Raw genomic sequence first — 25,380 nt, 5'->3', positions numbered from 1 at the left:
ATTTTAGAACATTTTCATTACTCCAAAGAGAAAAATAAAAGATAAGAATATACAAGGAAACCCCTAACATACCATACTCCTTATCTCCCCACCTCCATTATTTACCCTGAGTATTGGTATGGTATATTTGTTAGTATTGATGAAAGATTATTGTTAGCTATTGTGCGTAGTTTGCTATAGGTACTTTTTTTTTCATATGCCACTCTTTTACTCCAATTAAGTATAATACATTTGTTCTTGGTTTATGAAAGAACTTATTTACATTTGTGCTGTTAATCATGGTTATTGTCGACCAGAAGGTTCATTGTTATATATGCCTATATTTTAACCTAGCTTTTCTTTGATGACATACATGACTCTAAACTTCTCCTTTCAACTACATTCAATGAAATTTAGTACTATTAATTATACTCACAATTATGTATTACTTTCACCTCTCATCTGTCTCTAAACATTTAAGTTCAACCTACTTAAAATCTCTGCACCTATTAAGCAATCACTACCCATTCTCTGCCTTCATTCTGTCTTCTTGCAACCTATAGGCTAGATTTCATGACTATGTGTTTACATATTATAATTAGTTCATATTAGATCATAAATATATGTCCCTTTGTAGGTGATTTATTTCACTCAGGATAATTTTCTCAAGGTTCATTCATGTTGTCGCATGCTTCAATTGTTACATACTTCAAGACTTTATTCCTTCTTACTGCTGACTAATACTCTATTGCATATACCACATTTGTTTGCCCATTCATCTTTTTATGGATACTTGGGTGGTTTCCATTCTTTTGGGAGTTGTGACTAATGCTGCTATGAATATTGGTGTATACCAAATAATGGGATTGCCAGATCCTAAGGTAATTCTGTACTTAGCTTTTCTGAGGAACTGCCAAACTGTCTTCCACAGTGTCTGTACCATTTTACATTTCCACTAGCAGTGAATGCGTTCATTTTTTCCACATCCTCTTAAAAAGTTGTATTTTCCTCTTTAATAGCAGACATTCTAGTGGGTGTGAAATGATACCTCATTGTGGTTTTGATTTGAGTTTCCCTAATGGCTTTTAAAGGTGCTTTTTTAAAAATTTGTAGTTCCTCTTTGGAAAAATGTTCTTCATACCTTTTGCCCATTTTAAAATTGGGTTGTTTCTCTTTCTGCTGTTGAGCTGTAGGATTTCCTTATATTTTTTGGATATCAAACATTTTGTCAGATATGTGGTTTCTGAATACTTTCTCAAATTGAGTTTGCTGCCTTCCCCCCTTTTGACAGAGTCCTTTGAAGCACAAATATATTCAGTTTTAAGGAGGTCACATTTTTCTGTTTTTTCTTTTGTTCCTCATGCTTTGGGTAAAAGGTCTGAGAAACTACCTTTTATCACTATATCTTAGAGATGTTTGTGTATTTTTTTTCTGGGAGATTTATGATACTGGCTCTTATATTTATGTCTTTGATCCATTTTGAGTTAATTTTTGTATAGGGAGTGATTAGGGTCATTTTTTATTCTTTTGAATATAGATATTCAGTTATCTCAGTACCATTTATTGAAGAGTCTGGTCTGTTCTTGTTTAGTGGACTTGGGAGCCTTGTTCAAAGTCAGTTGACCATGGATGGGAGGGTCTATTTCTGAACCCTTAATTCAATTCCGCTGACCAAAATTTCTGTCTTTAAGCCTGTGCCACATTTTGACTACTGTGGTTTTATAATATGCTTTAAAGTTGGGAAGTGTGAGCCCTCCCACTTCTTTTACAAGATGATTTTTGGTTATTTGAGGCCCCCTTTCCAAGTAAATCTGATAACCAGCTTTTCCACTTATGCAGAGTAGACTGTTGGAATTTTGACTAGTCTTGCATTGACTCTGTAGATCAATTTGGGTAGGAGATAATATTCCCTATTTTGGTTTGCTAGGTGCCGGAATGCAATGTACAAGAAATAGAATGACATTTTAAAAAGGGGAATTTAATAAAATGTTTACATAGGACTTAGTTTACAGTTCTAAGGATGAGAAAATGTTCCAATTAAAACAAGTCTAAGAGCTGTCCGGAGAAGATGGCGGCTTAGTAAGACGCGCGGGTCTTAGTTCCTCCTCCAGAAAAGCAACTAAAGAAACAAAAACAATACGAAACAGCTCCCGGAGTCACGACAGAGACCAAAAAGACAGCGTACCCCATTCTGGAACAGCTGAACGGGCAGGGAGAATCTGCTGCGGTGAGCTACCCGAGGGGCGCGCGTTTTCCCGGCCGGGGCGGCTGGCGACTGGGGTCCCCTCCACGCATGTGGTTCCCCGGTCTGACTGGGAACGTTGGATAGCGGGGCCGTCCCGTCAAGCTTGGTGTTTCGGGCCAGCTGGGCAATTAGAACCGGCACTCTCCCAAGCCGCGGCGGCCAGCGACCCCCACCTCCACGCGCGGTTTCCCGGGCCGACTGCCGTGCAGACAGATGAGCGCCACGAGCGCCACCTACTGGGCAGGAAAAGAAAAACAGAGCCCAGAGATTTCACAGAAAAAGCTTTCAACCAGCTGGGTCCCACACCCAGGGAAATCTGATCAAATGCCCAGACACCAGCAGAAAATAATGGATGACGCTCGGAAAATTGAAGATATGGCCCAGTCAAAGGAACAAACCAATAGTTCAAATGAGATACAGGAGCTGAGACAACTAATGCTGAATATACGAACAGAAATGGAAAAATTCTTCAAAAACCAAATCAATAAATTGAGGGAGGACATGAAGAAGACATGGGCTGAACAAAAAGAAGAAATAGAAAATCTGAAAAAACAAATCACAGAACTTATGGGAGTGAAGGACAAAGAAGAAAAAATGGAAAAAACAATGGATACCTACAATGGTAGATCTAAAGAGACAGAAGCTACAATTAGTGAACTGGAGGATGGAACATCTGAATTCCAAAAAGAAACAGAAACTATAGGGAAAAGAATGGAAAAACTTGAGCAGGGGATCAGGGAACTGAATGACAATATGAAGCGCACAAGTATACGTGTTGTGGGTGTCCCAGAAGGAGAAGAGAAGGGAAAAGGAGGAGAAAAACTAATGGAAGAAATTATCACTGAAAATTTCCCAACTCTTATGAAAGACCTAAATTTACAGATCCAAGAAGTGCAGCGCACCCCAAAGAGAATAGACCCAAATAGGCGTTCTCCAAGACACTTACTAGTTAGAATGTCAGAGGTCAAAGAGAAAGAGAGAATCTTGAAAGCAGCAAGAGAAAAACAATCCGTCACATACAAGGGAAACCCAATAAGACTATGTGTAGATTTCTCAGCAGAAACCATGGAAGCTAGAAGACAGTGGGATGATATATTTAAATTACTAAAAGAGAAAAACTTCCAACCAAGGCTTCTATATCCAGCAAAATTGTCCTTCAAAAATGAAGGAGAAATTAAAACATTTATAGACAAAAAGTCACTGAGAGAATTTGTGACCAAGAGACCAGCTCTGCAAGAAATACTAAAGGGAGCACTAGAGTCAGATACGAAAAGACAGAAGAGAGAGGTATGGAGTAAAGTGTAGAAAGAAGGAAAATCAGATATGATATATATAATACAGAAGCCAAAATGGTAGAGGAAAATATTATCCAAACAGTAATAACACTAAAAGTTAATGGACTGAATTTCCCAATCAAAAGACATAGAATGGCAGAATGGATTACGACCCAGCAATACCACTACTAGGTATCTACTCAAAGGACTTAAGGGCAAAGACACAGACGGACATTTGCACACCAGTGTTTATAGCAGCATTATCTACAATTGCAAAGAGATGGAAACAGCCAAAGTGTCCATCAACAGACGAGTGGCTAAACAAACTGTGGCGTATACCTACGATGGAATATTATGCAGCTTTAAGACAGACTAAACTTATGAAGCATGTAATAACATGGATGGACCTAGAGAACATTATGCTGAGTGAGTCTAGCCAAAAACTAAAGGACAAATACTGTATGGTCCCACTGATGTGAACCGACATTCGAGAATCAGCTTGGAATATATCATTGGTAACAGAGACCAGCAGGAGTTAGAAACAGGGTAAGATAACGGGTAATTGGAGCTGAAGGGATACAGACTGTGCAACAGGACTAGATACAAAAACTCAAAAATGAACAGCACAATAATACCTAAGTGTAATGTAACTATGTTGGAACACTGAATGAAGCTGCACCTGAAATATGGTTTTTTGTTTGTTTGTGTGTTTGTTTGTATCTTCTGTTTTTGTTTTTTCTTTTTCCTTTATATATATATATATATATATATATATATATTATTAGTATTATTATTTTAATTCTCTTCTCTATATTAACATTCTATATTTTTTTCTGCTGTTTTGCTAGTTCTTTTCCTAAATCGATGCAAATGTACTAAGAAATGATGATCATACATCTATGTGATGATACTAAGAATTACTGAGTGCATGTGTAGAATGGAATGATTTCTAAATGTTGTGTTAATTTCTTTTCTTTTTTTTGATTAATAAAAAAATTAAAAAAAAAAAAAAAACAAGTCTAAGAAATATCCAATCTAAGGCATCCAAGGAAAGATATCTTCATTCAAGAAGGCCAGTGACATTCAGCGTTTCTCTCTCAGCTGGAAGGAAACGTGGTTAACATGGCAGCATCTACTGGTTTTCTCTCCAGGCTTCTTGTTAAATGAAACTCCCTGGGAAGTGTTTTCCTTCTTCATCTCTAAAAGTCACTGGCTTGTAGACTCTCTGCTTTGTGGTTCTGTAGCATTCTCTGATCTCTCAGAATCTTCAGATGTTGCTGGCTGGAAACTTTGTGGTTCTCTCAGTGTCTTGGCTCTGCTTGGTTCTGCTGTGGCTTTCTCGTCGTTCTCAAAAAACATTCTCTCCCAAAAATGTCTCCTTTTTTATAGGATCCCACTAAAATAATCAAGAGCCACCGGGAATGGGTGGAGACACATCTCCACCTAAATCAAGTTTAATACCCACACCTGATTGAGTCACATCTCCATGGAGATAATCTAATTAAAGTTTCCAGCATACAATACTGAATAGGGATTAGAAGAAATGGCTGCCTTTACAAAATGGGATTAGGATTAAAACATTGCTTTTCTAGGGTACGTAAATCCCTTTAAACCAGCACACTTCCCTTTCACCAATGCACAGAAGATCTTGACAGATCAACAAGGAAGTATAAAGACTAGAATGTTACTCTAAAGCAACTAAACAATAGAGATATGTAAGACACTACACCCAATAGCATAATATACATTTTTCTGTAGTGCTCATGGATCATTTTCCAGGATAGATCATGTGTTAGTTTTAAAACATATAGCAATAAATTTAAAAATATTGAAGTCATACAATTGATTTTTTCTGTCCACAATTGAAAGAAGCTAGAAATCATAACAGGAAAAGGGGAAAACGCAAAAATATTTGGAAATTTAATAGTATACTTTCAAACAACCAATGTGTTAGAATCACAAGGGAAAGTAGGAAATGTCTTGAGGCTGATGAAATGAAAATAAACCATACTAAAATTTATGGTATGCAGCAGAGGCAGAGCTGAAAGGCAGATCTATAGCGTTAAAAGCTTACAGTGAAATGGTGGGAAACTTCAAGTAAGAGACCTAGCTTCAAAACTGGAAGAACTGAAGAAAGAAGTGCAAACTAAAGGAAAGGGAGAAGAAGGGTGGAAATAATAACATAGGAGAGATAAATTAAATAGGTAATAGAAAATAATACAGAGAATCAGCAAACCAAAAATTGGTTCCTTGAAAAGACCAATAAAATGGACAAACCTTTAGCTAGATTGTTAAAGATAAAGGATACAGATAATATCATAAATGAAAATGGGGAATTTACTACTGACCCCTCTAAAATAAAAAGCACTGGAGTAGGAGTGCTATGAAGAATTAGGGCAATAAAACAACCTAGATGAAATGGACAAAGTTTTAGAAAAAAAAACTACCTATACTGAACCAAGAATAAATAGATTACCACAAACCAGTTAGTAGTAAAGAGATTGGATCAATAATCAATAACCTCCCAACCCAGAAGAGCCCAGGAGCAGATGCCTTCACAGTGGAATTCTATCAAACATTCCAAGACAATTCCAATTCTGCTCACATGCTTCGAAATATATTGAAGAGGAGCAAACAATCCCTAATTCATTCTACAAAGCCAATATCACAGTCGTATCAAAGACAGATAAAGATACCACAAGACAGGAGAACTACAGACCAATATCTCTTATGAATATGGGTGCAAAAATGATCAACGAAATACTAGCAAACAGAACCCAATAGGATATTAAAATAATTATATACCATGATCAAGTGGGATTTATTGCTTATATGCAAGGTTGATTCAATATAAGGAAACTGATGTAATACACCACATTAATTTCATGAAGGTAAAATAAAAGCGTGTGTTCCTGGGTGGGCCACAGTGGCTCAGCAGGCAAGAATGCTTGCCTGCCATGCCAGAGGACCCGGGTTCAATTCCTGGTGCCCGCCCATGTTAAAAAAAAAGCAAAACACACATGATCCCAATAGATACAGAAAAGTCATTGGATTATTGGACAAAATCCAGCACCCCTTCATGATAAAAACCCTTAGAATACTTGTAAGAAGGAAAGTTTCAAGATGATAAAGGGCATATAAGAGAAGTCCATAGTTAACATCCTACTTAATGCTAAAAGCCTGAAAGATTTTCCCTGTTAGTTCAGGAAGAGAACAGGATGCCCAGTGTCCCTACTGTTATTGAAGATTGGATCTGAATTTCTTGCCAGAGCAATTAGGCAAGAAAAAGAAATGAGACATTCAAATTGAAAAGTATATTAGGTCAGGTTCTTTAGAGAAACAGAATCAGCTGGAGATATCTGTAGTTATAAAATATATAAACTGTCTCACATAACCATGGGAATATAGAATCCAAGGTCTGTAGGGTAGGCCACAAGCTGGTAACTCCAATAAAGTTCCTCAGTGAACTCTAAGAAGAGGCTGGACAACTGAGTGGATGTAAGAGTCCAAATCCAAAGGACAGGCTGTGAAGCTGGTGACTCCAATGAAGGGTCTGGGTGAACTCCACAGGAGAGGCTCACCAGCTGAACCAGAAAGAGTGACTGTCTCTTCTGAATCCTCCTTAAAAGGCTTCTGGTGATTAGATTAAGTGTCACTCATTGAAGAAGAAACTCCCCTTAGCTGATTACAAATGTAGTCAGCTATGGATACAGTTGAGGTAATCATGATTTTAGTCTGTGAAATGCCCTCATAAATAGACAGGCCAGTGTTTGCCTGACCAGACAACTGGGTGCCACCACCTGGCCAACTTGATCCATGAACCTGACCATGGCAGGAAGTAAGAAGCAAGAATTTCCCTATTTGCATTTGTTACGATTTTATATACAGAAACTCCTGGAACATCCGTAACAAAGCTCCTAAAGGTAATAATTGGATTCAGCAAAATGGCAGGGTAGTAGATCAGCTCCCCAAAATCAGCAGTGTTTTTATATACAAGCAGTGAACAATTGAACAAAGTAATCAAGAAAAAAAATTCCATTCACAATGGCAGCTAAGGAATTAAATATATAGGAATTAACATAACCAAAGATGTAAAGGACTGGTATGAAGAAAGCTATAAAACATTGCTAAAAAAATCAAAGACTAAATGCCAAGATGTCAGTCCTGTGGCATGCATAGACCTTGAAAGTATGTTGAATAAAATTATCCAGACAGATAAGGACAACTATTGTATTGTCTCACTGATTTCAAACAATTAGAATGAGCAAACCCATGGACTAATATTCTGGAATATTGGTTACCATGGGAAGGTTAGTGATGGGGAATGGGAAGTTAAGACTTAATATTCACAGGGTTCCTATGTGAAATGATGGAAACACTTTATTTATTTATTAAAAAAATTACAGGAAAGAAACACAAACATTCTTAATATGTGATCATTCCATTCTACATATATAATCAGTAATTCACAATATCATTACATAGTTGCATAGTCATCATCATGATAATTTCTTAGAACATTTGGATCAATTCAGAAAAAAATAAAAAGACAACAGAAAAATAAAATGAAAACAGAAAAAAATTATACATACCATGCCCCTTACTCCTCCCTTTCATTGATCACTAGCATTTCAAACTAAATTTATTTTAACATTTGTTCCTCCTATTATTTATTTTTATTCCATATGTTCTACTCATCTGTTGACAAGGTAGATAAAAGGAGCATCAGATACAAGGTTTTCACCATCACACAGTCACATTGTGAATGCTATATCATTATACAATCATCATCAAGAAACATGGCTACTGGAACACAGCTCAACATTTTCAGGCAGTTCCCTCCAGCCTCTCCATTTCCTCTTGAATAGCAAGGTGATATCTACTTAATACATAAGAATGATCTCCAAGATAACCTCTCAACTCTGTTTGGAATCTCTCAGCCATTGACACTTTGTCTCATTTCGCTCTTCCCCCTTTTGGTCCAGAGGGTTTTCTCAATCCCTTGATGCTGGGTCTCAGCTCATTCTAGGGTTTTTCTCAAACCCTTGATGCTGAGTCTCAACTCATTCTAGGAATTCTGTCCCATGTTGCCAGGAAGGTCCACACCCCTGGGAGTCATGTCCCATGTAGACAGGGGGAGGGTGGTGAGTTTGTTTGTTGTGTTGGCTGGAGAGAGAGGCCACATCTGAGCAACAGAAGATGTTCTCTTGGGGGTGACTTTTAGGCCTAATTTTAAGTAGGCTTGACCTATCCTTTGTGTGATTAAGTTTCATATGAACAAACCCCAAGACTGGGGGCTCAGCCTATAGCTTTGGTTGTCCACACTGCTTGTGAGAATATCAAGAATTCAAGTTGGGGAGGTTGAATTTCCCCCCGTTCTCAGCATTCCCCAAAGGGCACTTTGCAAATACTTTTCCGCTCACTGATCAAATCACTCTGGGATTCATCGGGGCATCACTCTGGACAAACCAACAAAATCTCATGTTCTGCCCAAGGTTCCATGTACTTATGTTGTTCAACCAAGTTGTCTACATAAGTTATATTAGGAAATGCTCTAGTCGAAATATAAATTTTATACCAAATAAACATTTTTTGCTTTAGTCCCACACATAAGTTGAAATTTTAAAATATTAATTACCATCTATTTTCAGCACCCTGCAGTAATGACATTCCTTTGTTCTTCCTCATGCAAAAACATTTTTTAAATTTGTACATTTAGTCACTGTCATTATACACTGTAGGCAATCCTAGATTATTCCATCTCAATCTTTATCGTCTACCTTTCTTTCTGATATCATTTGTGCCCCCTGCCCTCCTCCCTCTATCATTCTCACATTCAGCTTCATTCAGTGTTTTAACATAATTGTATTACAGTTAGGTAGTATTGTGCTATCCATTTGAGTTTTTACATTCAGTCCTGTTGCCCAATCTGTATCCCTTCAGCTCCAATTACTCAATGTCTTACCCTATTTCTATCTACTGATGGTCTCTGTTACCAACGAAATTCTCCAAGTTTGTTCACTAATGTCAGTGCATATCAGTGAGACCATAGAGTATTTGTCCTTGTGTTTCTGGCTAATCTCACTCAGCATAATGTCCTCCAGGTCCATCCATGTTGTTACATACTTCATAACTTTATTTTGTCTTACAGCTGCATAATATTCCATTGTATGTATATACCACAGTTTGTTTAGCCACCCATCTGTTGATGGACATGTTGGCTGTTTCCATCTCTTGGTAATTGTAAATAATGCTGCTATAAACATTGGTGTGCAAATGTCCATTTGTGTCCTTGCCCTCATGTCCTTTGAATAGAGACAGCATATAGATGGGTCTCATTCCCTAATCCATTCTGCCAGTCCATGTCCCCAATTGGGAAGCTTAATCCATTAACATTTAGTGTTATTACTGCCCGGGCAGTACCCTCCTCTACCATTTTGCCTTTTGGCTTTTATATGTCCTTCTAATTTTCCTTCTTTTTACCTTTCCTCAGTCTTCCTTTCTACACTCATCTCCACACCTTTCTCTTCTGTCTTCATATCTGTCTCTTGTGCTCCCTTTAGTATTTCTTGCAGAGCTGGTCTCTTGGTCACAAATTCTCTTAGTGATTTTTTTGTCTGAAAATGTTATAATTTCTCCCTCATTTTTGAAGGACAAGTTTGCTGGATATAGAATTCTTGTTTGGCAGTTTTTCTCTTTTAATAATTTAAATATATCATCCCACTGTCTTCTCACCTCCATGGTTTCTGTTGAGAAATCTACGCATAGTCTTATTGGGTTTCCCTTGTACGTGATGGATTGCTTTTCTCTTGCTGCTTTCAGGATTCTCTCTTTCTCTTTGACCTCTGATATTCTGATTATTAAATGTCTTGGAGTATGTCTATTTGGATCTATTCTCTTTGGGGTACGCTGCACTTCTTGGATCTGTAATTTTAAGTCTTTCATAAGAGTTGGGAAATTTTCAGTGATAATTTCTTCCATTAGTTTTTCTCCTTCTTTTCCCTTCTCTTCTTCTGGGACACCCACAACACGTATATTTGTGTGCTTCGTATTGTCCTTCAATTCCCTGAGTCCCTGCTCATATTTTTCCATTTTTTCCCTGTATTTTCTTTTTCTTGCTGGATTTGAGATGTTCGGTCCCCCAGTTCACTAATCCTATATTCTGCCCCTCGAAATCTACCATTGTAGGTTTCCATTGTTTTTTTCATCTCTTCTACCATGCCTTTCATTCCCATAAGTTCTGTGATTTGTTTTTTCAGACTTTCGATTTCTTCTTTTTGTTCATTCCTTGCCTTCTTTATATCCTCCCTCAATTCACTGATTTGTTTTTTGATGAGGTTTTCCCTGTCTGTTCATATATTCTGAATTAATTGTTTCAACTCCTGTATCTCATTTGAATTGTTGGTTTGTTCCTCTAACTGGGCCATATCTTCAATTTTCCTAATGTGATTTGTTATTTTTTGCTGGCATCTAGACATTTACATACCTTAAATTAGTTTATTCTGGAGATTGCTTTCACTTCTTTTACCTAGGGTTTTCTTGCTGGATGAGTTTGTTGTCTCTCTGTTCTTTGACATGTAGTTCAGCTTTTTCTGGACCTCTAGCTTAGGTTTTGTTTAACAGAGGAGAATATTTCAGTTCTTGTTTCCTTGTTTCTTGCCCTGCTTGTATGGTGCCTCCCCCCCCCCCGTCTACTTAAGTATTATGGACCTCAGCTGGATTTTTCCAGACCAAACTGGCCTCCTATCAGGAGGAAAGAGCCACCTGCATCAGTTTTCCTTGAGTGTGAGACCCAGCAGGTTGACAGACTTTTCCTGTGAAGTTCTGGGCTCTGTTTTTCTTATCCTACCCAGTATGTGGTGCTTGTCTGCCTGCGGGTCCCACCACCATATGATGATGCAGTACCTTTAACTTTGGCAGACTCTCCCTCCTGGGGGTGTGGTGGAGACAGAGGAGAGGTTGTAGGCTGGTTTTAATGGCTTCTAATTACCAAGCCCTGGTGTCTGAATTCCTTGAGGGAGGGGTTCCACCTGAGTTGGGCTTCACCCCTCCCCTGGGGAAGGCGCAGGCTTGAGACAAGCCCTGATAGGAGCTTGTTTCTGCCTGTGCCTGGGCAATTGCAGACTGAGAAGTCCTGCTGCTGAATCCAGAGGCAGTTAAGCCTTTGTAGAAACACAGCCGCAAAAAGCTCTGTTTCCGTTTTTTCTTTTTCTGTCAGCCCTGCCCCCTTGGTGTTGGGGCAAAAACGAGTGGCTTCCACTTTGACCAGGTTCACCTGAGCTGGAGGCCTATTTTTAGTAGTCAGAATTTGTTGATTAATGCCACAATTGGTGTTTGGTTGGGTTCAGCCTCTGCCTCTCGTAAAGTCTCTTTCTTTTCCCCTCTGGGAAGCAGCCTGTGGGGGAGGGGTGCCGGCTGCCGCGGCTTGGGGAACTCACGGTTCTGGGGAGGTTCACAGCCGGTCCAGCTGGTCCAGACTGGGGTATGCTGTGTGTCCGGTCACTGACGTGGCCCCAGGAGCTGTATTGTACTGTTTCTGGTTATTTAGTAGTTGTTCTGAAGGACGAACTAAAATGTACGCATTGCTAAGCCACAATCTTGGCCGGGAAATCCCCTGGAAACACTTTCTTAATGATTACTGGTGATGACAACACATTGTAAATGCAATTAACTGCACTGAAATACACACACACACCATATATATATTTAAAATTGGGAAGTATGGTTGCAGAAGAAAAGTCCACAGAACTACACTACACAAACAATAAACCCAAAGCTAAATCATGGCCTATAATTAATAGTACAGTTGTGAAAAGTTGTTACCATCGATTGTAATAAGTGTTCCACACCAATGCATGTTGTTAATAAGGCAGTATATGAGAAACCTGTAGTTAAGTATGATTGTTCTAAAAACCCACAAGTTTCTAATAAAGAAAAAATCCTGATACAAAGGGAATCCTACATCTTGTGTCTTCACTGGATTGTTTTTGTAAATATACTAAGAAAAACTAACACTTAATTCTCAAAACCTTCCAAATCTCAGGAAAAAGTAAGTATTCCCAAGTCATTCTATGAGGACAGCATCATTCTGATACTTAAGCCAGTGGAGGACATTTCAGGAGAAACAAAATGAATTCAGTATTTCTGCTGAATGTAAAAAGGAAAAATCCTTGGGTGGGTCATGGTGGCTCAGCAGGCAGAGTTCCTGCCTGCCATGCCAGAGACCTGTTTTAATTCCCAGTAGCTGCCCATGCAAAAAAAAAAAAAGAAAAAGGAAAAGAAAAAATCCTCAATGAAATGCTGACAAACAAAATCCAGACTCTTATTAAAATTATTATACACTATCACCAACTTGGCTTGGTCCTAGGAATCAGCATAAGACATTCAATAAAATGCATTAGAGGTATGAAGGGAGTAACACAGAAAATGCATTTGACAAAATAGAGCACCGTTTGTAGATTAAAACACACAAAGAAAAACTAGAAAAAGTATTGGAATCCTTAAAATTATAAAAGACATATATGAAAAACTATAGGCAACATCCTGAACAGGGAAAGACTGCAAGATTTTGCTCTAGATCAGGAGCAAGAATAGAATGCCCTCTTTCCTCACTGTCTTTCAACATTTCACTGAAGGTTTTAAGCCAAGACAATTAGGAAAGAAAATGAAATAAAATACATATATATTGGAAAAGAAGTATAATTTTCCAAATTCGCAGATGATATAATCCTAAGTATAGATATATGGAAGAATCTAGAAGGCAGTTATCTGAAGTAATCAATGGGTTGAAGTTCAATATAGAAAGTAAGGGTGTTTTTATTTCCCATCAGTGAACAACTGAAGAAGGAAATGAAAACAAATGCATTTACAATAGTAACTAAAAGTAAAATATTGAGTTATAAATTTAACCAAGACATGTAGATTTATTTTGAAATGCTTTCAAACTTACAGCACAGCTGCAAAAATATACACCCTAAATTGCCAGATCTACTAATTTAATAGTAGATATCCATATCTATCTGTCTGTTAATCCATCTACCTATCTACCCCGTCTGCATATCTATCAATTCAGTTTTTGAATGAATATAGGTTGAATATATCACATTCACTCAAGATTTAATTCTGCCATGTGCATGTTCTAAGAAATAGGATATTCACTTCAATAACCTTAAGTGTAGTTATCAAATTCAAAAAATTTAACATTGTTTAAAAAGGGTACAGAACAGCATGGGGCATGCAGGGCTTCTGCAGTGGTTGCAGGATGGAACTGGTGACCATGTCTCTGCTGTGCTTACCTACTGTTTCTGATTTTGCGTGAAAAATCTAGAGAAAAACCATTGTCAGATCAGCTATTGACAGTGTAAACACAGGAGTTAATAACCTTCAAGAATGTAGCCATACACTTCATCCATGAACAATAGGCATTGCTAGATGCATCCCAGAGAACACTGTTCAGAGAAGTGATGCTGAAGAATGTCAATCATCTGATTTCAGTGGGATGTCAGGTCTGCGAATCAGATGTACTTTCCTAATTGGCACAAGAAGACTGGGGAGAAGGAATGGGATTTCTCCAAAACCATAGTCCAAGCAGAAAAAGTGCCCGCAAACAGAAAGAAATGGTATTCATGAAACTTACCTGCAAGAAAGACAATTTTAACATCATGTCGTTGCAGATATTTCACAATCAGAAGAATTCCTTTCAGTGTAATCATTTGCAAGAAGATTCCACTGTCATGTCCACTGACTGAACATGCATGAAGTCTCATGAGAAGGAAGCCATATTTAAGCAAACCACTTGGAAAAGTCCTCAGTGACCAATCATTTAATCAACATTAATCAACCAGATTCACACAAGAAGTAAGTCATGTGAATGCCATTGAAGTAGTAAAGACTTTATTGAAACTTCTGGCTACAGAAAATACAATGGAACTAAAACTGTAGATAAACCATATGAATGCCTTCTATGTGGGAAAGCTTTCACTAGATTTTTTCACCTTAGACGCCATGAGAGATCTCACCCTGGAAAGAAGCCTGATGGTTGTCATCTGTGGAAAAGTGTTCCGTCAATCTTTGAATCTTCCAAAACACGAGAGAACTCACACTGGAGAGAAATCGCCTTCTATGTGGAATAACCTACTGTTAATCTTAGACAACATGAGAGAACACACACTGAATAGAAACCCCATAAATGACATCTATTATGGGAAAACCTTTACTCAGTACTCTACCCTCAAACGACATGAGCAGACATACACTGTTGGGAGAAACCCTCTGAATGCCATACATGCAGGAAAGCTTTCAATCAATATTCTTACCTTAGATAACAGCAGAGAGCACACACTAGGGAGACAGCCTATGAATGTTGTCTATGTGGATAAACCTTTATTTATGGTTCTGCCCTCAAACAACATAAGAGAACTCACACTGAAGAGAGACCCCATGAATGTCTTCTATGTGGGAAAGCTTTCACTCAAAATTCTACCCTCAGGAAACGTAAGAGAATACATAGTGGACAGAAGCCATAAGAATTCATCTGGATGGGAAAACCTTAATTTTTCTATCCTTAGCATGAAATTATTCAAACTTAAGACAAACCCTGTAATTGTCATCAGTGTGGGAAAGCTTTCATTCAATATTCTGACCTTAGGTGGAATGAAATAACTCACACTACACGTTAGCAATATGGAAGACTTCATACTTAGCTTTAAGCTTTAATCACATAAGTTGTAATCACACCAGAGAATTTCTGTACTGAAAAAAAACATTGTAGTCAATATGGTAGTACCTTTAGCCATCTTCACTATTTCTGTTAATATAAGGAATTTCATACAAGAGAGAATTTGTATGAATGTCATCTGTAGCAAGTCCCTTGGTAGATGGTCTGATGATATATCATATGAGAGAACACACGGTGTAAATGGAATGGAAGTGAAGAGTCCTTACCTACCATTGTGATAAACCAGAGAAATTACACATGAGGAATTCGATGTACTCAATGTAGGAGTGCCTTTAAGTTTTAATTTATTTAATTTATCCATTAAATAAACTGATTGATCGAACTGAAACACTAAGGTGTGTAATTACTGTGCACTATCACACAGTGAAGCAAGACTTGGTGTGCAAAAAAACCCTCAATTTAGAAATAGCTGTGTGAACATGAAATAAAAGTAAAAGTCATAAAATGAGAGGGAAAAGTCCTCATTAGGAAGTTGAAAGCCCTTGGGGTGGATCCAGAAATTTCACGAAGGAGAAAATAAGGTAAAATCAAAGGAAATAATTTATTGAAAAAATTGGGGAGATTGTGTGTGAGTTATTGTGTCTATAGAGATAGAGTATTTGAGGCAAACTATTGGACATTTCATGGCTGAGTTACAGATATCAGTGGTGGAAATACTGTAGGTATGGGGATAAGAGAATGTGGAAATTCTGATTTGGGAGTTTACTAGGGTAAATGAATATGGTTCTGTGGTTGCCTTTAACAGATCAGTGATTGACATTATATCTTCCTGTCCAAAGGGTAGAAACAGATGTGTATATTTGTTTTTTATCTTAGAGGGAGCGGTATTCATTTTAGTAACTACAGTATTCATCAGTCAGTGAGAAGGTCCTGCAGGCAGTAGTTCACAGTATCAAGCAGAGGTCCAGATAATTCCCATTTTCCTTCAATAATGGCATATCAGAACCCTCTGAAATAATTATCTAAAGCACTAATAGATTCCAAAATTTACAGGGCCCATAGACAGTGCCATTATGATGGTCCTGATGTGAGAATCCAGGCCTTGACAATAATTTTGGAAAGATTATGATCCCAGAGCATGCATATATGAAGTTTTTTAAAGCTATTTTCATAATTTTAAAAGGTTTGTGACTTCTTTCGTATTCAATTTGGGGACATATAGAAAAGCTTTTTTTTTTTTTGTAGGTGACATGTTCAGGTATATAGAAAACTATTAAATTTCTGAAAGATGCCATTGTTAATTTTAGGGATGTCATAGGGTCTGAAATAAAAATGAGGTTCAGTTTCTATATATTAGAAAAAAGATTACAACCTGTATTCTACTTTTTATATTGCCTGCTAATTTCCTTTTTAGCCTTTCCTCTTCACTTGTTAGATCACATCGTGTGCTGATTTGAAAGGTTACATACCCTGGAAAAGCCATGTTTTAATCCTGATCCAGTTTTGTGGGAGCAACCCTTTCTTTTAATCCCTATTCAGCACTATAGGTTGGAAACTGAATTAGATTATCTCCCAGACATGTGTGGCACCCAAACATGTGTATTAGGTTTGATTAGAGGGAGATGTGACTCCACCCATTCAGGTGGGTCTAGATTAGTTTACTGGAATCCTTTAAAAGAAGAAGCATTTTGGAGAGAGCCACAGCAAAGCCACAAGAACCATGAGGGCCCATGCAGCCAGTGACCTTTGGAGATGAAGAAGGAATATGCCCCCTGGGGAACTTCATGAAGCAAGAAGCCTGGAGAGAAAGCTGACAGATATTGCCATGTTTGCCATTTGCCTTTCCAGTTGAGAGAGAAACCTGGAACTTCATTGGATTTTCTTGAGTGAAGGTACCCTCTGTTGGTGCCTTAATTTGGACATTTTATAGACTTGCTTTAGTTGGGACATTTTCACAGCCACAGAACCGTAAACTTTGAACTTAGTAAATTCCCCCTTTTAAAAGGTGTTCCATTTCTGGTGTATTGTATTCCAGCAGCTAGCAAACTAGAACAGATTTTGGTACTAGAGAAGTGGGGTGCTGCTGTGGTTTGCAATTATCAAACATGCTGGAACAGCTTTTTAAGTGGATAAGGGAAAGATTTTGAAAGAATTGTGAGGAGCTTGATAGAGAAGGCCTAAAATGCTTTTAAGAGATGTTGGTAGAAATATGGACTCTAGGGATGACTCTGGTGAGGTACCAGACAGAAGTGAGGTCTGTGATATTGCAAACTGGTAAAAGGCAGTCTTTGTTTTAAAATGGCAGATGATCTGGCAAAATTGACTAGTGGCTTTGGCTGGAAGGCAGATTTTAAAAGCCATGAGCTTGAATATTTAGCAGAAGAGATTTCCAACTTAAAAGTGAAAAGTGTAATTTCTGGTTTCTCCTCACAGCTTATAGTGAAATGCGACAAGAAAGATATAAGCTGAGAACTATACTTTTGGATACAAAGAAACCAGAAATTGATGTTCTGGAAAATTCTAGGCTTCCAAGAAGGGAAACCCCAGAGAATGTTGCCCTACGTGTGGATTTGGCCAAATGTGGAACCAGTCAGCCATTTCAAAGAAAGCCAGAATTGAGATGGAGTTATCCAGTAAAGATTTGTGAAAACTCCTGCTGACTGATGGACATGATCCTTGCTTACTACATAGAAAGCCAACAAGAGTGCTATGGGATCTGTATAAACAGAGCTGCCTCCAGTCAGGACTGGGGGCTCAAAATAGGGACAAAGGGGAGGTAAAATAACTTCAGTGGCAGAACTATGGAAGCTGAAGGCTAAAGTCAAGAGACCTTGGGCCAGGAGAGCGGATCCACCCTGGAGAGGTTGAGTTTGCCCCTAAGGCAGAGGATGGCCCTTCCACCTCATTGCAGTGGAAGAGTTGTGCCATGTCACACCTTGGAGTGGGTGCAGCAAACTCCTTGGGGATTGGGAGAGCCTGGCTTTTGCCACATGGAGGGGTTGAGTGTGTACCCTGGAGATGGCAGAGAGCCCAGGTGCAGCCCCAGTGCTTGGAGAAGGTGGCACTGAGAAAATGTGGTCTCCCCATGTCCCCCAAAGTTGCATTCAGAGAGGCAGACCACTGCATAGGCCCTTGGAAAGTGTGGGATTGCCACTTTCTAAAGCTCCAAAGATAAATGACTCTCACACTTTGAAATCAAATGGAGTTTGCTGACTGCTGGAATGCAATATACCAGAAACAGAATGGCTTTTAAAAGAGGAATTTAATAAGTTGCTAGTTTACAGTTCTAGTGCTGAGAAAATGTCCTGATTAAAGCAAGGCTAATAAAAATGTCCAAATTAAGACACCAAGAAGAGATTACCTTCTCTCAAGAAAGGCCAGTGGGTTCAATGTTTCTCTCTCAACTGGGAAGACACATGGCAAAACATGGTGACAGTCTGCTAGCTCTCTTTCCTGGCTTCTTGTTTTATGAAGCTCCCCCAGGGCGTTCTCCTTCAGCTCTAGAGGTTGCTGACTGGTGGACTGTGGTTCTCTCAGCCTCGTGGCTCTGCTCAGCTCTGTTGTGGCTTTCTTGTAGCTCTAAAAAGAGGCTCTCTTCAAAATGTTTCTTTTAAAGGATTATTGGGTGGAATCACAACTCCATGGAAACTATCTGATCAAAATTGGGTGGGCCACATCTCCATTGAAACACTCAAAATGCACCCAGCCAGCAATATTGAATGAGGATTAAAGGACATGGCTTTTCTGGGGTCCACTGTCATGCAGGTTTTTGAAACTGCTTGGGTTCAGTGACCCGTGAGTTCCTTTCAGTGTCTCCCTATGAAAATGGGTATATGTATCCTATGACTGTTCCTCCTTTGTATGTTAGCAGCAAATGACTTGTTCTGAGCTTTTACAGGTCCAGAGCCAGATGAGAATTTTGTCTTAGACATACCGTGCCTGTAGGTGACTTTGAAATTTTGTACTGTTTCTGACTTCGTATTGTATTTGTATTGTTACTGAAATGCTTTAAAGTTTTCTGATGTTGTTATGGAATGAATCTATTTTGTATGTGGGAAAACATGTCTTTTTTAGGGTCCAGGGGGTGGAAAGCACTGGTTAGAAAGGATTATGTGCCCTAGAAAAGCCATGGAACTTGATTAGATTATCTCCTGGCATGACTATATTCACAATATTTTGGTACCCTCACTACCCTCCATTACTAAAATTTTCCAATCTTCCCATTCTTCCCATCCCTGGCAACTTAAACTCTTCTTTTTCTTTCATGCAGTTGCATATTCTCATTTTTTAAACATTTACCACAGGGTCTAAATTTAATGGCCTAAATCCATAGTAATTTCATTTTCTGTGATAGTAAATTAACTCAATATTATATACAAACTGTGTTACTTATACCCCTGCATTGCCCTCTTTCCTGTAGTTATTTTCAAACATTACATGTTTCTATAATATGTGTCCAATACTACATAAAGTAGGAAGTAAAAAGTGGATTTTATAAACCAGAATTATAATAAACTCTCATTTATATTTATCCATGTTTTTACCCTCACTGGAGATCTTTATTTCTTCATGTGGCTGCTATCTATTGTCTGTTTAGTATCTCTTGTCATGCCAGTCTAAAATTATAAACTCTCTCAGCTTGTCTTTATCTGTGAATGTAAGACAGTTTTCAACCAAATCTAGGATATTTAGTTGGCATGTTTAATTATAGAAGTTTCAGGTTGAGAGAAAAATCATGCAGAAAGTAGTTTCAGTATACCCCCACAGTTACCTATTATTGATAAAGGTATTGCTTTTCTTTTATTACAATTAATGAAATATAAGTATACTATCTATTGTATCATTAGGCCTCACTGTTGTACAATTTTATGTTTTTTTATTTTTAAAATTTTCTGGTAATATTTTCTCTTTCTCTCTGCATCCAACTGAGTACAACATGTCACGGTGTGATTCTCTGATATATCTTGTTTGGCATTCATTGAATGTCTTGGATTTGTGTATAATAAGTGTTTCATTAAATTTGTAATTCATAGCCGTTATGTTTGTGAATATTTCTTCTGCCTCTTTCTTCTACAGGGACTTCCATTATTCATAGTTTTAATGTTGGTTTTAGTTTCCTAAGCCTTTCAAAGTTGGTAACATGAAATGGTTCAGCTTAAAAATGGGACTTTATTAGCTTACATGCTTGCAGTATTGAGGCTGTGAAAATATCATAAAGCATCATCATGGTGATGCTTTCTCCTGAAGATAACCTGCTAGCGATCCTTTCACTTCTTCCACATTATGGAGCACATGACAGTATCTGCTGGTCTTTCCCTTCTTTTCTGGGTTTAATTGCTTTCAGCTTCTTCTGTGGCATTATCTTTTTCTTTCTCTGTATTCACTCCATTTATAAAGGACTCCAGTAACAGGATTAACACTTGTTAATCTTGACTTTCTTGGCTTAAAAGAGAGGCAGGGCCTCAGCATCCATAATTCTGCTCTTGAAGTGATTTTACCTTTAATCTATCCTTTTGCATCCCTTTCTGTCCAATTTGTCATTCCATATTGTCAGTGGTTCCAGTCATACAGATCTCATGTAAAACTGGCTGGTTTTCCATGTACTGCACAGGGGTCCAGTCCATGAGACAGTAGGATTTTCTATACTTTCTGGATAGCTGTACTTCCAATCCTGATTTACACTGGGATGGCTGACTAGATTTATATTCAGTTGAACCCTCACATGAAGCACTATTCTTGGAAACTCACCGACCGAAACATTATTTTCCCAATCATTAGTTTCAGGATTCTTCATTCCATAGTGGTTCTCAGCTTATTCCTTTACTCTCACATTTTTCTATAAGCTTCAGGAAGAAATCAGGCTGCACTTTCCACAATTAATTTGGAAATCTCTTTAGCTAAATATTCAAGCTCATTGCTTTTAATTTCTGCCTTTTACGTAACATTAGAACTCAATTTCACCAAATTCTTTGCCATTTTCAAATAAAGATCATCTTTTCTCCAGTTGCCAATAACACATGCATCATTTCAATCTAAGGCCTCATCAGAAGTACTTTTAGCATCCATATTTCTATCAACAGTCTCTCTCAAAAAGCAATCTAAGCCCTTTTATCAGACAGCTCACAATTGTAGTCTCTACCCATAACCCAGCTCACTCACTCACTCTCTCATATTCTGCAAATAAAGATCCATCCTGAATAAGGTGGGTGACACCTAACTGAATACCCTCATCAAAAGGTTAAGAACTTGTTTTTCTTCTGGGGTGCATACAATTCCAAACCCCATAAGTTAGTGGAAAAGTCTGGGCTTCCAGAAAGGGAGACCCCAGAGAATCGTGTCCCCCGTGAGGATTTAACCAAACATGGAACCAGCCACCCATTTCAGAAAAAAACAGGGCTGGAGATGGAGTTATCCATGAAGGATTTGTGGAAAATCCTATTGTCTGATGGTTATGATCTTTGCCTACAACATAGAAAACCAACAAGAGTGCTGTGAAATCTGTATAAACAGAACCACTGCTAGTCTGGATAAGTGGGGCAGAAAAGGGACACAGTTGAGGAAAAATAACTCCAGAGACAGAATTGTGTAACTAAGGTTTGAAACCAAGAAACTTTAGGTCAGGAGAGTGTATCTACCTAAGCACTTAAAGAGGGTGAGTTTACCCCAAAGACAAAGGGTGGGCCTTCCACCTCATTGTTCAGGAAGAATTGTGTTATCTCAGACCTCAGAGAGGGTAGAGCACATTCTTTGGTGATTGGGGAGAGCCTTGCTGCCACCACATTGTTCTGGAGGGGTTGAGCATATGCCTCAGAGATGGCAGAGAGCCTAGGTGCAGCCCCAATGCTTAGAGAGATTGGAATGGAGAAAAAGGTGGTCTTCTTAATGTCCACCAAGGTTGCTACCCACCCCAGCATTTGGAGAGGAAACAAGGCTGCTGCATAGGCCCTTGGAAAGGGTGGGGCTGCTGCTTTCTAAAGCACTGAGGATAAATGACTTTCAGACTTGGAAATCCAATGGTTTTGCCCTGCAGGTTTTAGAAGTTGTATGGGTCCAGAGACCCCTATTTACCTTTTGATTTCTCCCTATAGGAATGGAAACGTGTATCCTATGACTGTTCCTCCTTGGTATACTGGCAGTAGAAACTCTTCTGAGTTTCACAGGTCCAGAGCCTGAAGAAAATATTTGCCTTAGAGCAGGCCTTACCAGTAACTATATATGATCTTCAATATATTCAAGGAGATAAAGGAATATATTGATGAGACTTTGTACTGGTTTTAACCTTGTATTGTATATATATTGTTACTGAAATGGTGTGGTGTAAGGCTTTTGTGATGTTGCAATGGAGTGAATGTATGTTGTATATGAAAAAAATGTCTTTTTTGGGTTCAGAGGGAGGAATGTGCTGGTTTGAAAATATTATGTACCCTGGCAAAGCCATATTTTAATCCTGATTCAATCTTGAGGGCAGCTGTTTCTTTTAATCTGGATTCAATATTGTATGTAGAAATTTTTGATTAGATTATCTCTATGGAGATGTGACTTGCCTAATTTGGGTGTGGCCTTTGATTAGGTGGAGATGTGACTCCACCCATTCTAGGTGGGCCTTGATTAACTTATTGAAATCCTTTTAAAGAGGAAACATTTTGGAGAGAGTATCAGAAATGACAGAGCCTAAAGCAATGACAGAAGTTTCAGAACCAACAGAAACTTCACGGCAGAGCTGACACAGATACAGACATGTGGAGAAGAGAGACATGGATGTTTGGGATGTTGGATCCCAGCTGACATTGCCATTGTATGTTAAGCCAGAACCGGGAGGGAACCAAGGGAACCCAAGAGATGAAAACCAGCCCTTGAGAAGTAAAATTAGACATCTCCACAGGAATAGAGGCTGAAAGCCTGGAACCCAGGAGCAAGGGACCAGCAGATGTCAGCCACATGACTACTTAGCTGACAGACGTTCCTGATCCTTTGGCCTTAAGTCTTACGTGAAGGTAACCTCTTGTTTGTGCCTTAATTTGGACACTTTCCCTTCCTTAGAACTGAAGTAGTAACTTACTAAATTTGTTGTATTAAAAGCCATTCTAGTTCTGTTGTATTGTATTCCAGCAGTTAGCAAACTAACACAGGTCCTGTCTTTTAAAATTTTTCCTTTCTGCTCCTTAGCCTGAATTACTTCAGTTCTATTGTCTTTGAGTTCACTGAGTCTTTCTTCTGTTACCTCTAACCTACTATTGACCCTGTATAGAGTACTTCTCATTTCAGTTATTTTTCTCATTTTTCTGGAGAGATTTCTATATTGTTTTTTCATTATTTTCTTATGTGCTTTAGTTCTTTCTCCATATTTTCCTTTATCTCCTTGAATATATTGAGGATCATTATTTTAAAGTTTCTCTCCAGTTAGTCCAAAATCTGGTGTTTTTTGTTGATGGTGTGTAGATTTTTATCTTATTCCTTTGGATGGATCATCATTTTGTGTTTCTTTGCCTTGTGATATTCTTTTGCATATTCTACATTTTAATAAATTAGAGTGTTTAACTCTTGGATTTAGTTCCTTAGCTGTCTGTTTCTTTTGTTTGTATCAGCTGGTGATGGGATTCCTTTGATTGCTAGGAGCTAATCAACACAACTAAACCAAGGCAAAAATCACCTTTCACTACCTGCGCATTTACTCTGCTTTGGCTGGTGGTTTCCTTCCCATCAAGAAGATCAGCCTGAGGCATATGGAAAATGTAGGGTCCTCTCTTATCTGAGACTTGTGGACCTGGAGCTGGGGAGTTTGTTTCTTCTCCTGGACTTGTTCTTGCTAGAGGGTATAGGAATTCCCCATTTACAATTTACAGGGGTTTAAGTGAATGCCCCCATTTCTCCTTTTGAAATTGGCCTCCTGCCTTTCCTAGGTGCTGTTTAGTGTTGCTTAATGCAAATAGTTCTTTGCTCCAGGCTGCTTTAACTTAATTATTTTTCACACTGTCCCAGCTGTCTGCATGGAGTGTCTCTGCTCTCAAGACAAACTTCAGGATGGTTAGTGAAGACATGTTCCCTGACTCAGTCTCTTAGACTTCTACCTGAAAGATTGGCACTAATGTGCATCCACCCAAGTTTGTACACAGGGGCCACAGTTCTTCCCGTGGAACAGATCTTGGAACTCACAATGTGAGTTCAAGTTGGCTTTATCCTGCATTGTGGAAGGAGTTGTGGTGGGAGTCCAGTGTGTGGGCCAGGAGGATCTTATATGGCTTTTGAAGCTGTGTTTCCTTGATCGAGAGTTGCCTGGCTAATGCAGCCCTTAACTATTTCCTGTAATTTTGAGGAAGGGAAGAGTCCTTAGTATTCCTCCGTTGCTTTGCTCAAGTGGGGTTGGAACAGTGGCTTCTCTCAGAGCTGGCCCACAGTTATCTCAAGTGTCTGATCATAAATCGGATGACATCTCTCCAGTATTTGGAGGATTGTTTTTATGTCCCACCATGGCACCTCCAGGCTGCACAGGAGCCCAATTTCCAATCCCCACTGCTGCCTGCCATGAGCCTGGGGTATGGGAGATGGTAGCTACTGCAGAAAGACTAAAACTCATTGGTATTTATGATAGATAGTTTCAGGTGTCAACTTGGCCAGGTAAGTCCAACTGTTGATCAAGCAAGTACTGACTTACCTGTTCTGTGGGCTTGAATCGTCAACACATTAATTTCATTCGTGGCTGATTACATCTGCATTTGGTTAAGGGGAGTGCCTTCCACAACTAGTTATGTTTAATCTAATAGCTGTGGGCTTTAAAAGAAGTCAAAAGGAGCTCACATCAGATCAGCTGTGCTTGGAGCTCAGAGGCAACAAAGATCCATACATTTGAAGATGTGGAAGGGAAATACCCCAGGGGAGGCCATTTGAAACCAGAGACCAGGAGAGGAATCTGACACACGTAACCATTTGCCTTCCAGTGTTACAGAGAACCCCCCTTGTAACTGTACATTTGTGACTTAATAAATCCCCTTTATAAAGGCCAATCCGTTTTTGGTGTGCTGCATTCCAGCAGCATTGGGAAACTAAAACAGCACTGTTCTATAGTTTGCTAGCTGCCGGAATGCAACACACCAGAGACGGATTGGCTTTTAATAAAAGGGGATTTATTTTGTTGGTTCTTCAGAGGAAAGGCAGCTAACTTTCCACTGAGGTTCTTTTTTACGTGAAAGGCACAAGATGGTCTCTGT

General features: G+C 38.7%; 1 protein-coding gene across 1 annotated transcript in view; it reads left to right on the top strand.

The window, feature by feature from the left end:
• LOC143653610 (uncharacterized) overlaps window positions 1–25,380 on the top strand; it is a 72,329-nt gene that overhangs the window by 28,116 nt on the left and 18,833 nt on the right. The gene's annotated exons all lie outside the window — the stretch shown is intronic.

Source organism: Tamandua tetradactyla, chromosome 13 (assembly GCF_023851605.1).
Source record: "Tamandua tetradactyla isolate mTamTet1 chromosome 13, mTamTet1.pri, whole genome shotgun sequence".
Classification (NCBI taxonomy): Eukaryota; Metazoa; Chordata; class Mammalia; order Pilosa; family Myrmecophagidae; genus Tamandua; species Tamandua tetradactyla.
Note: the sequence above shows the minus strand (reverse complement) of the source record. Positions and strands in the feature narration are given on the sequence as shown.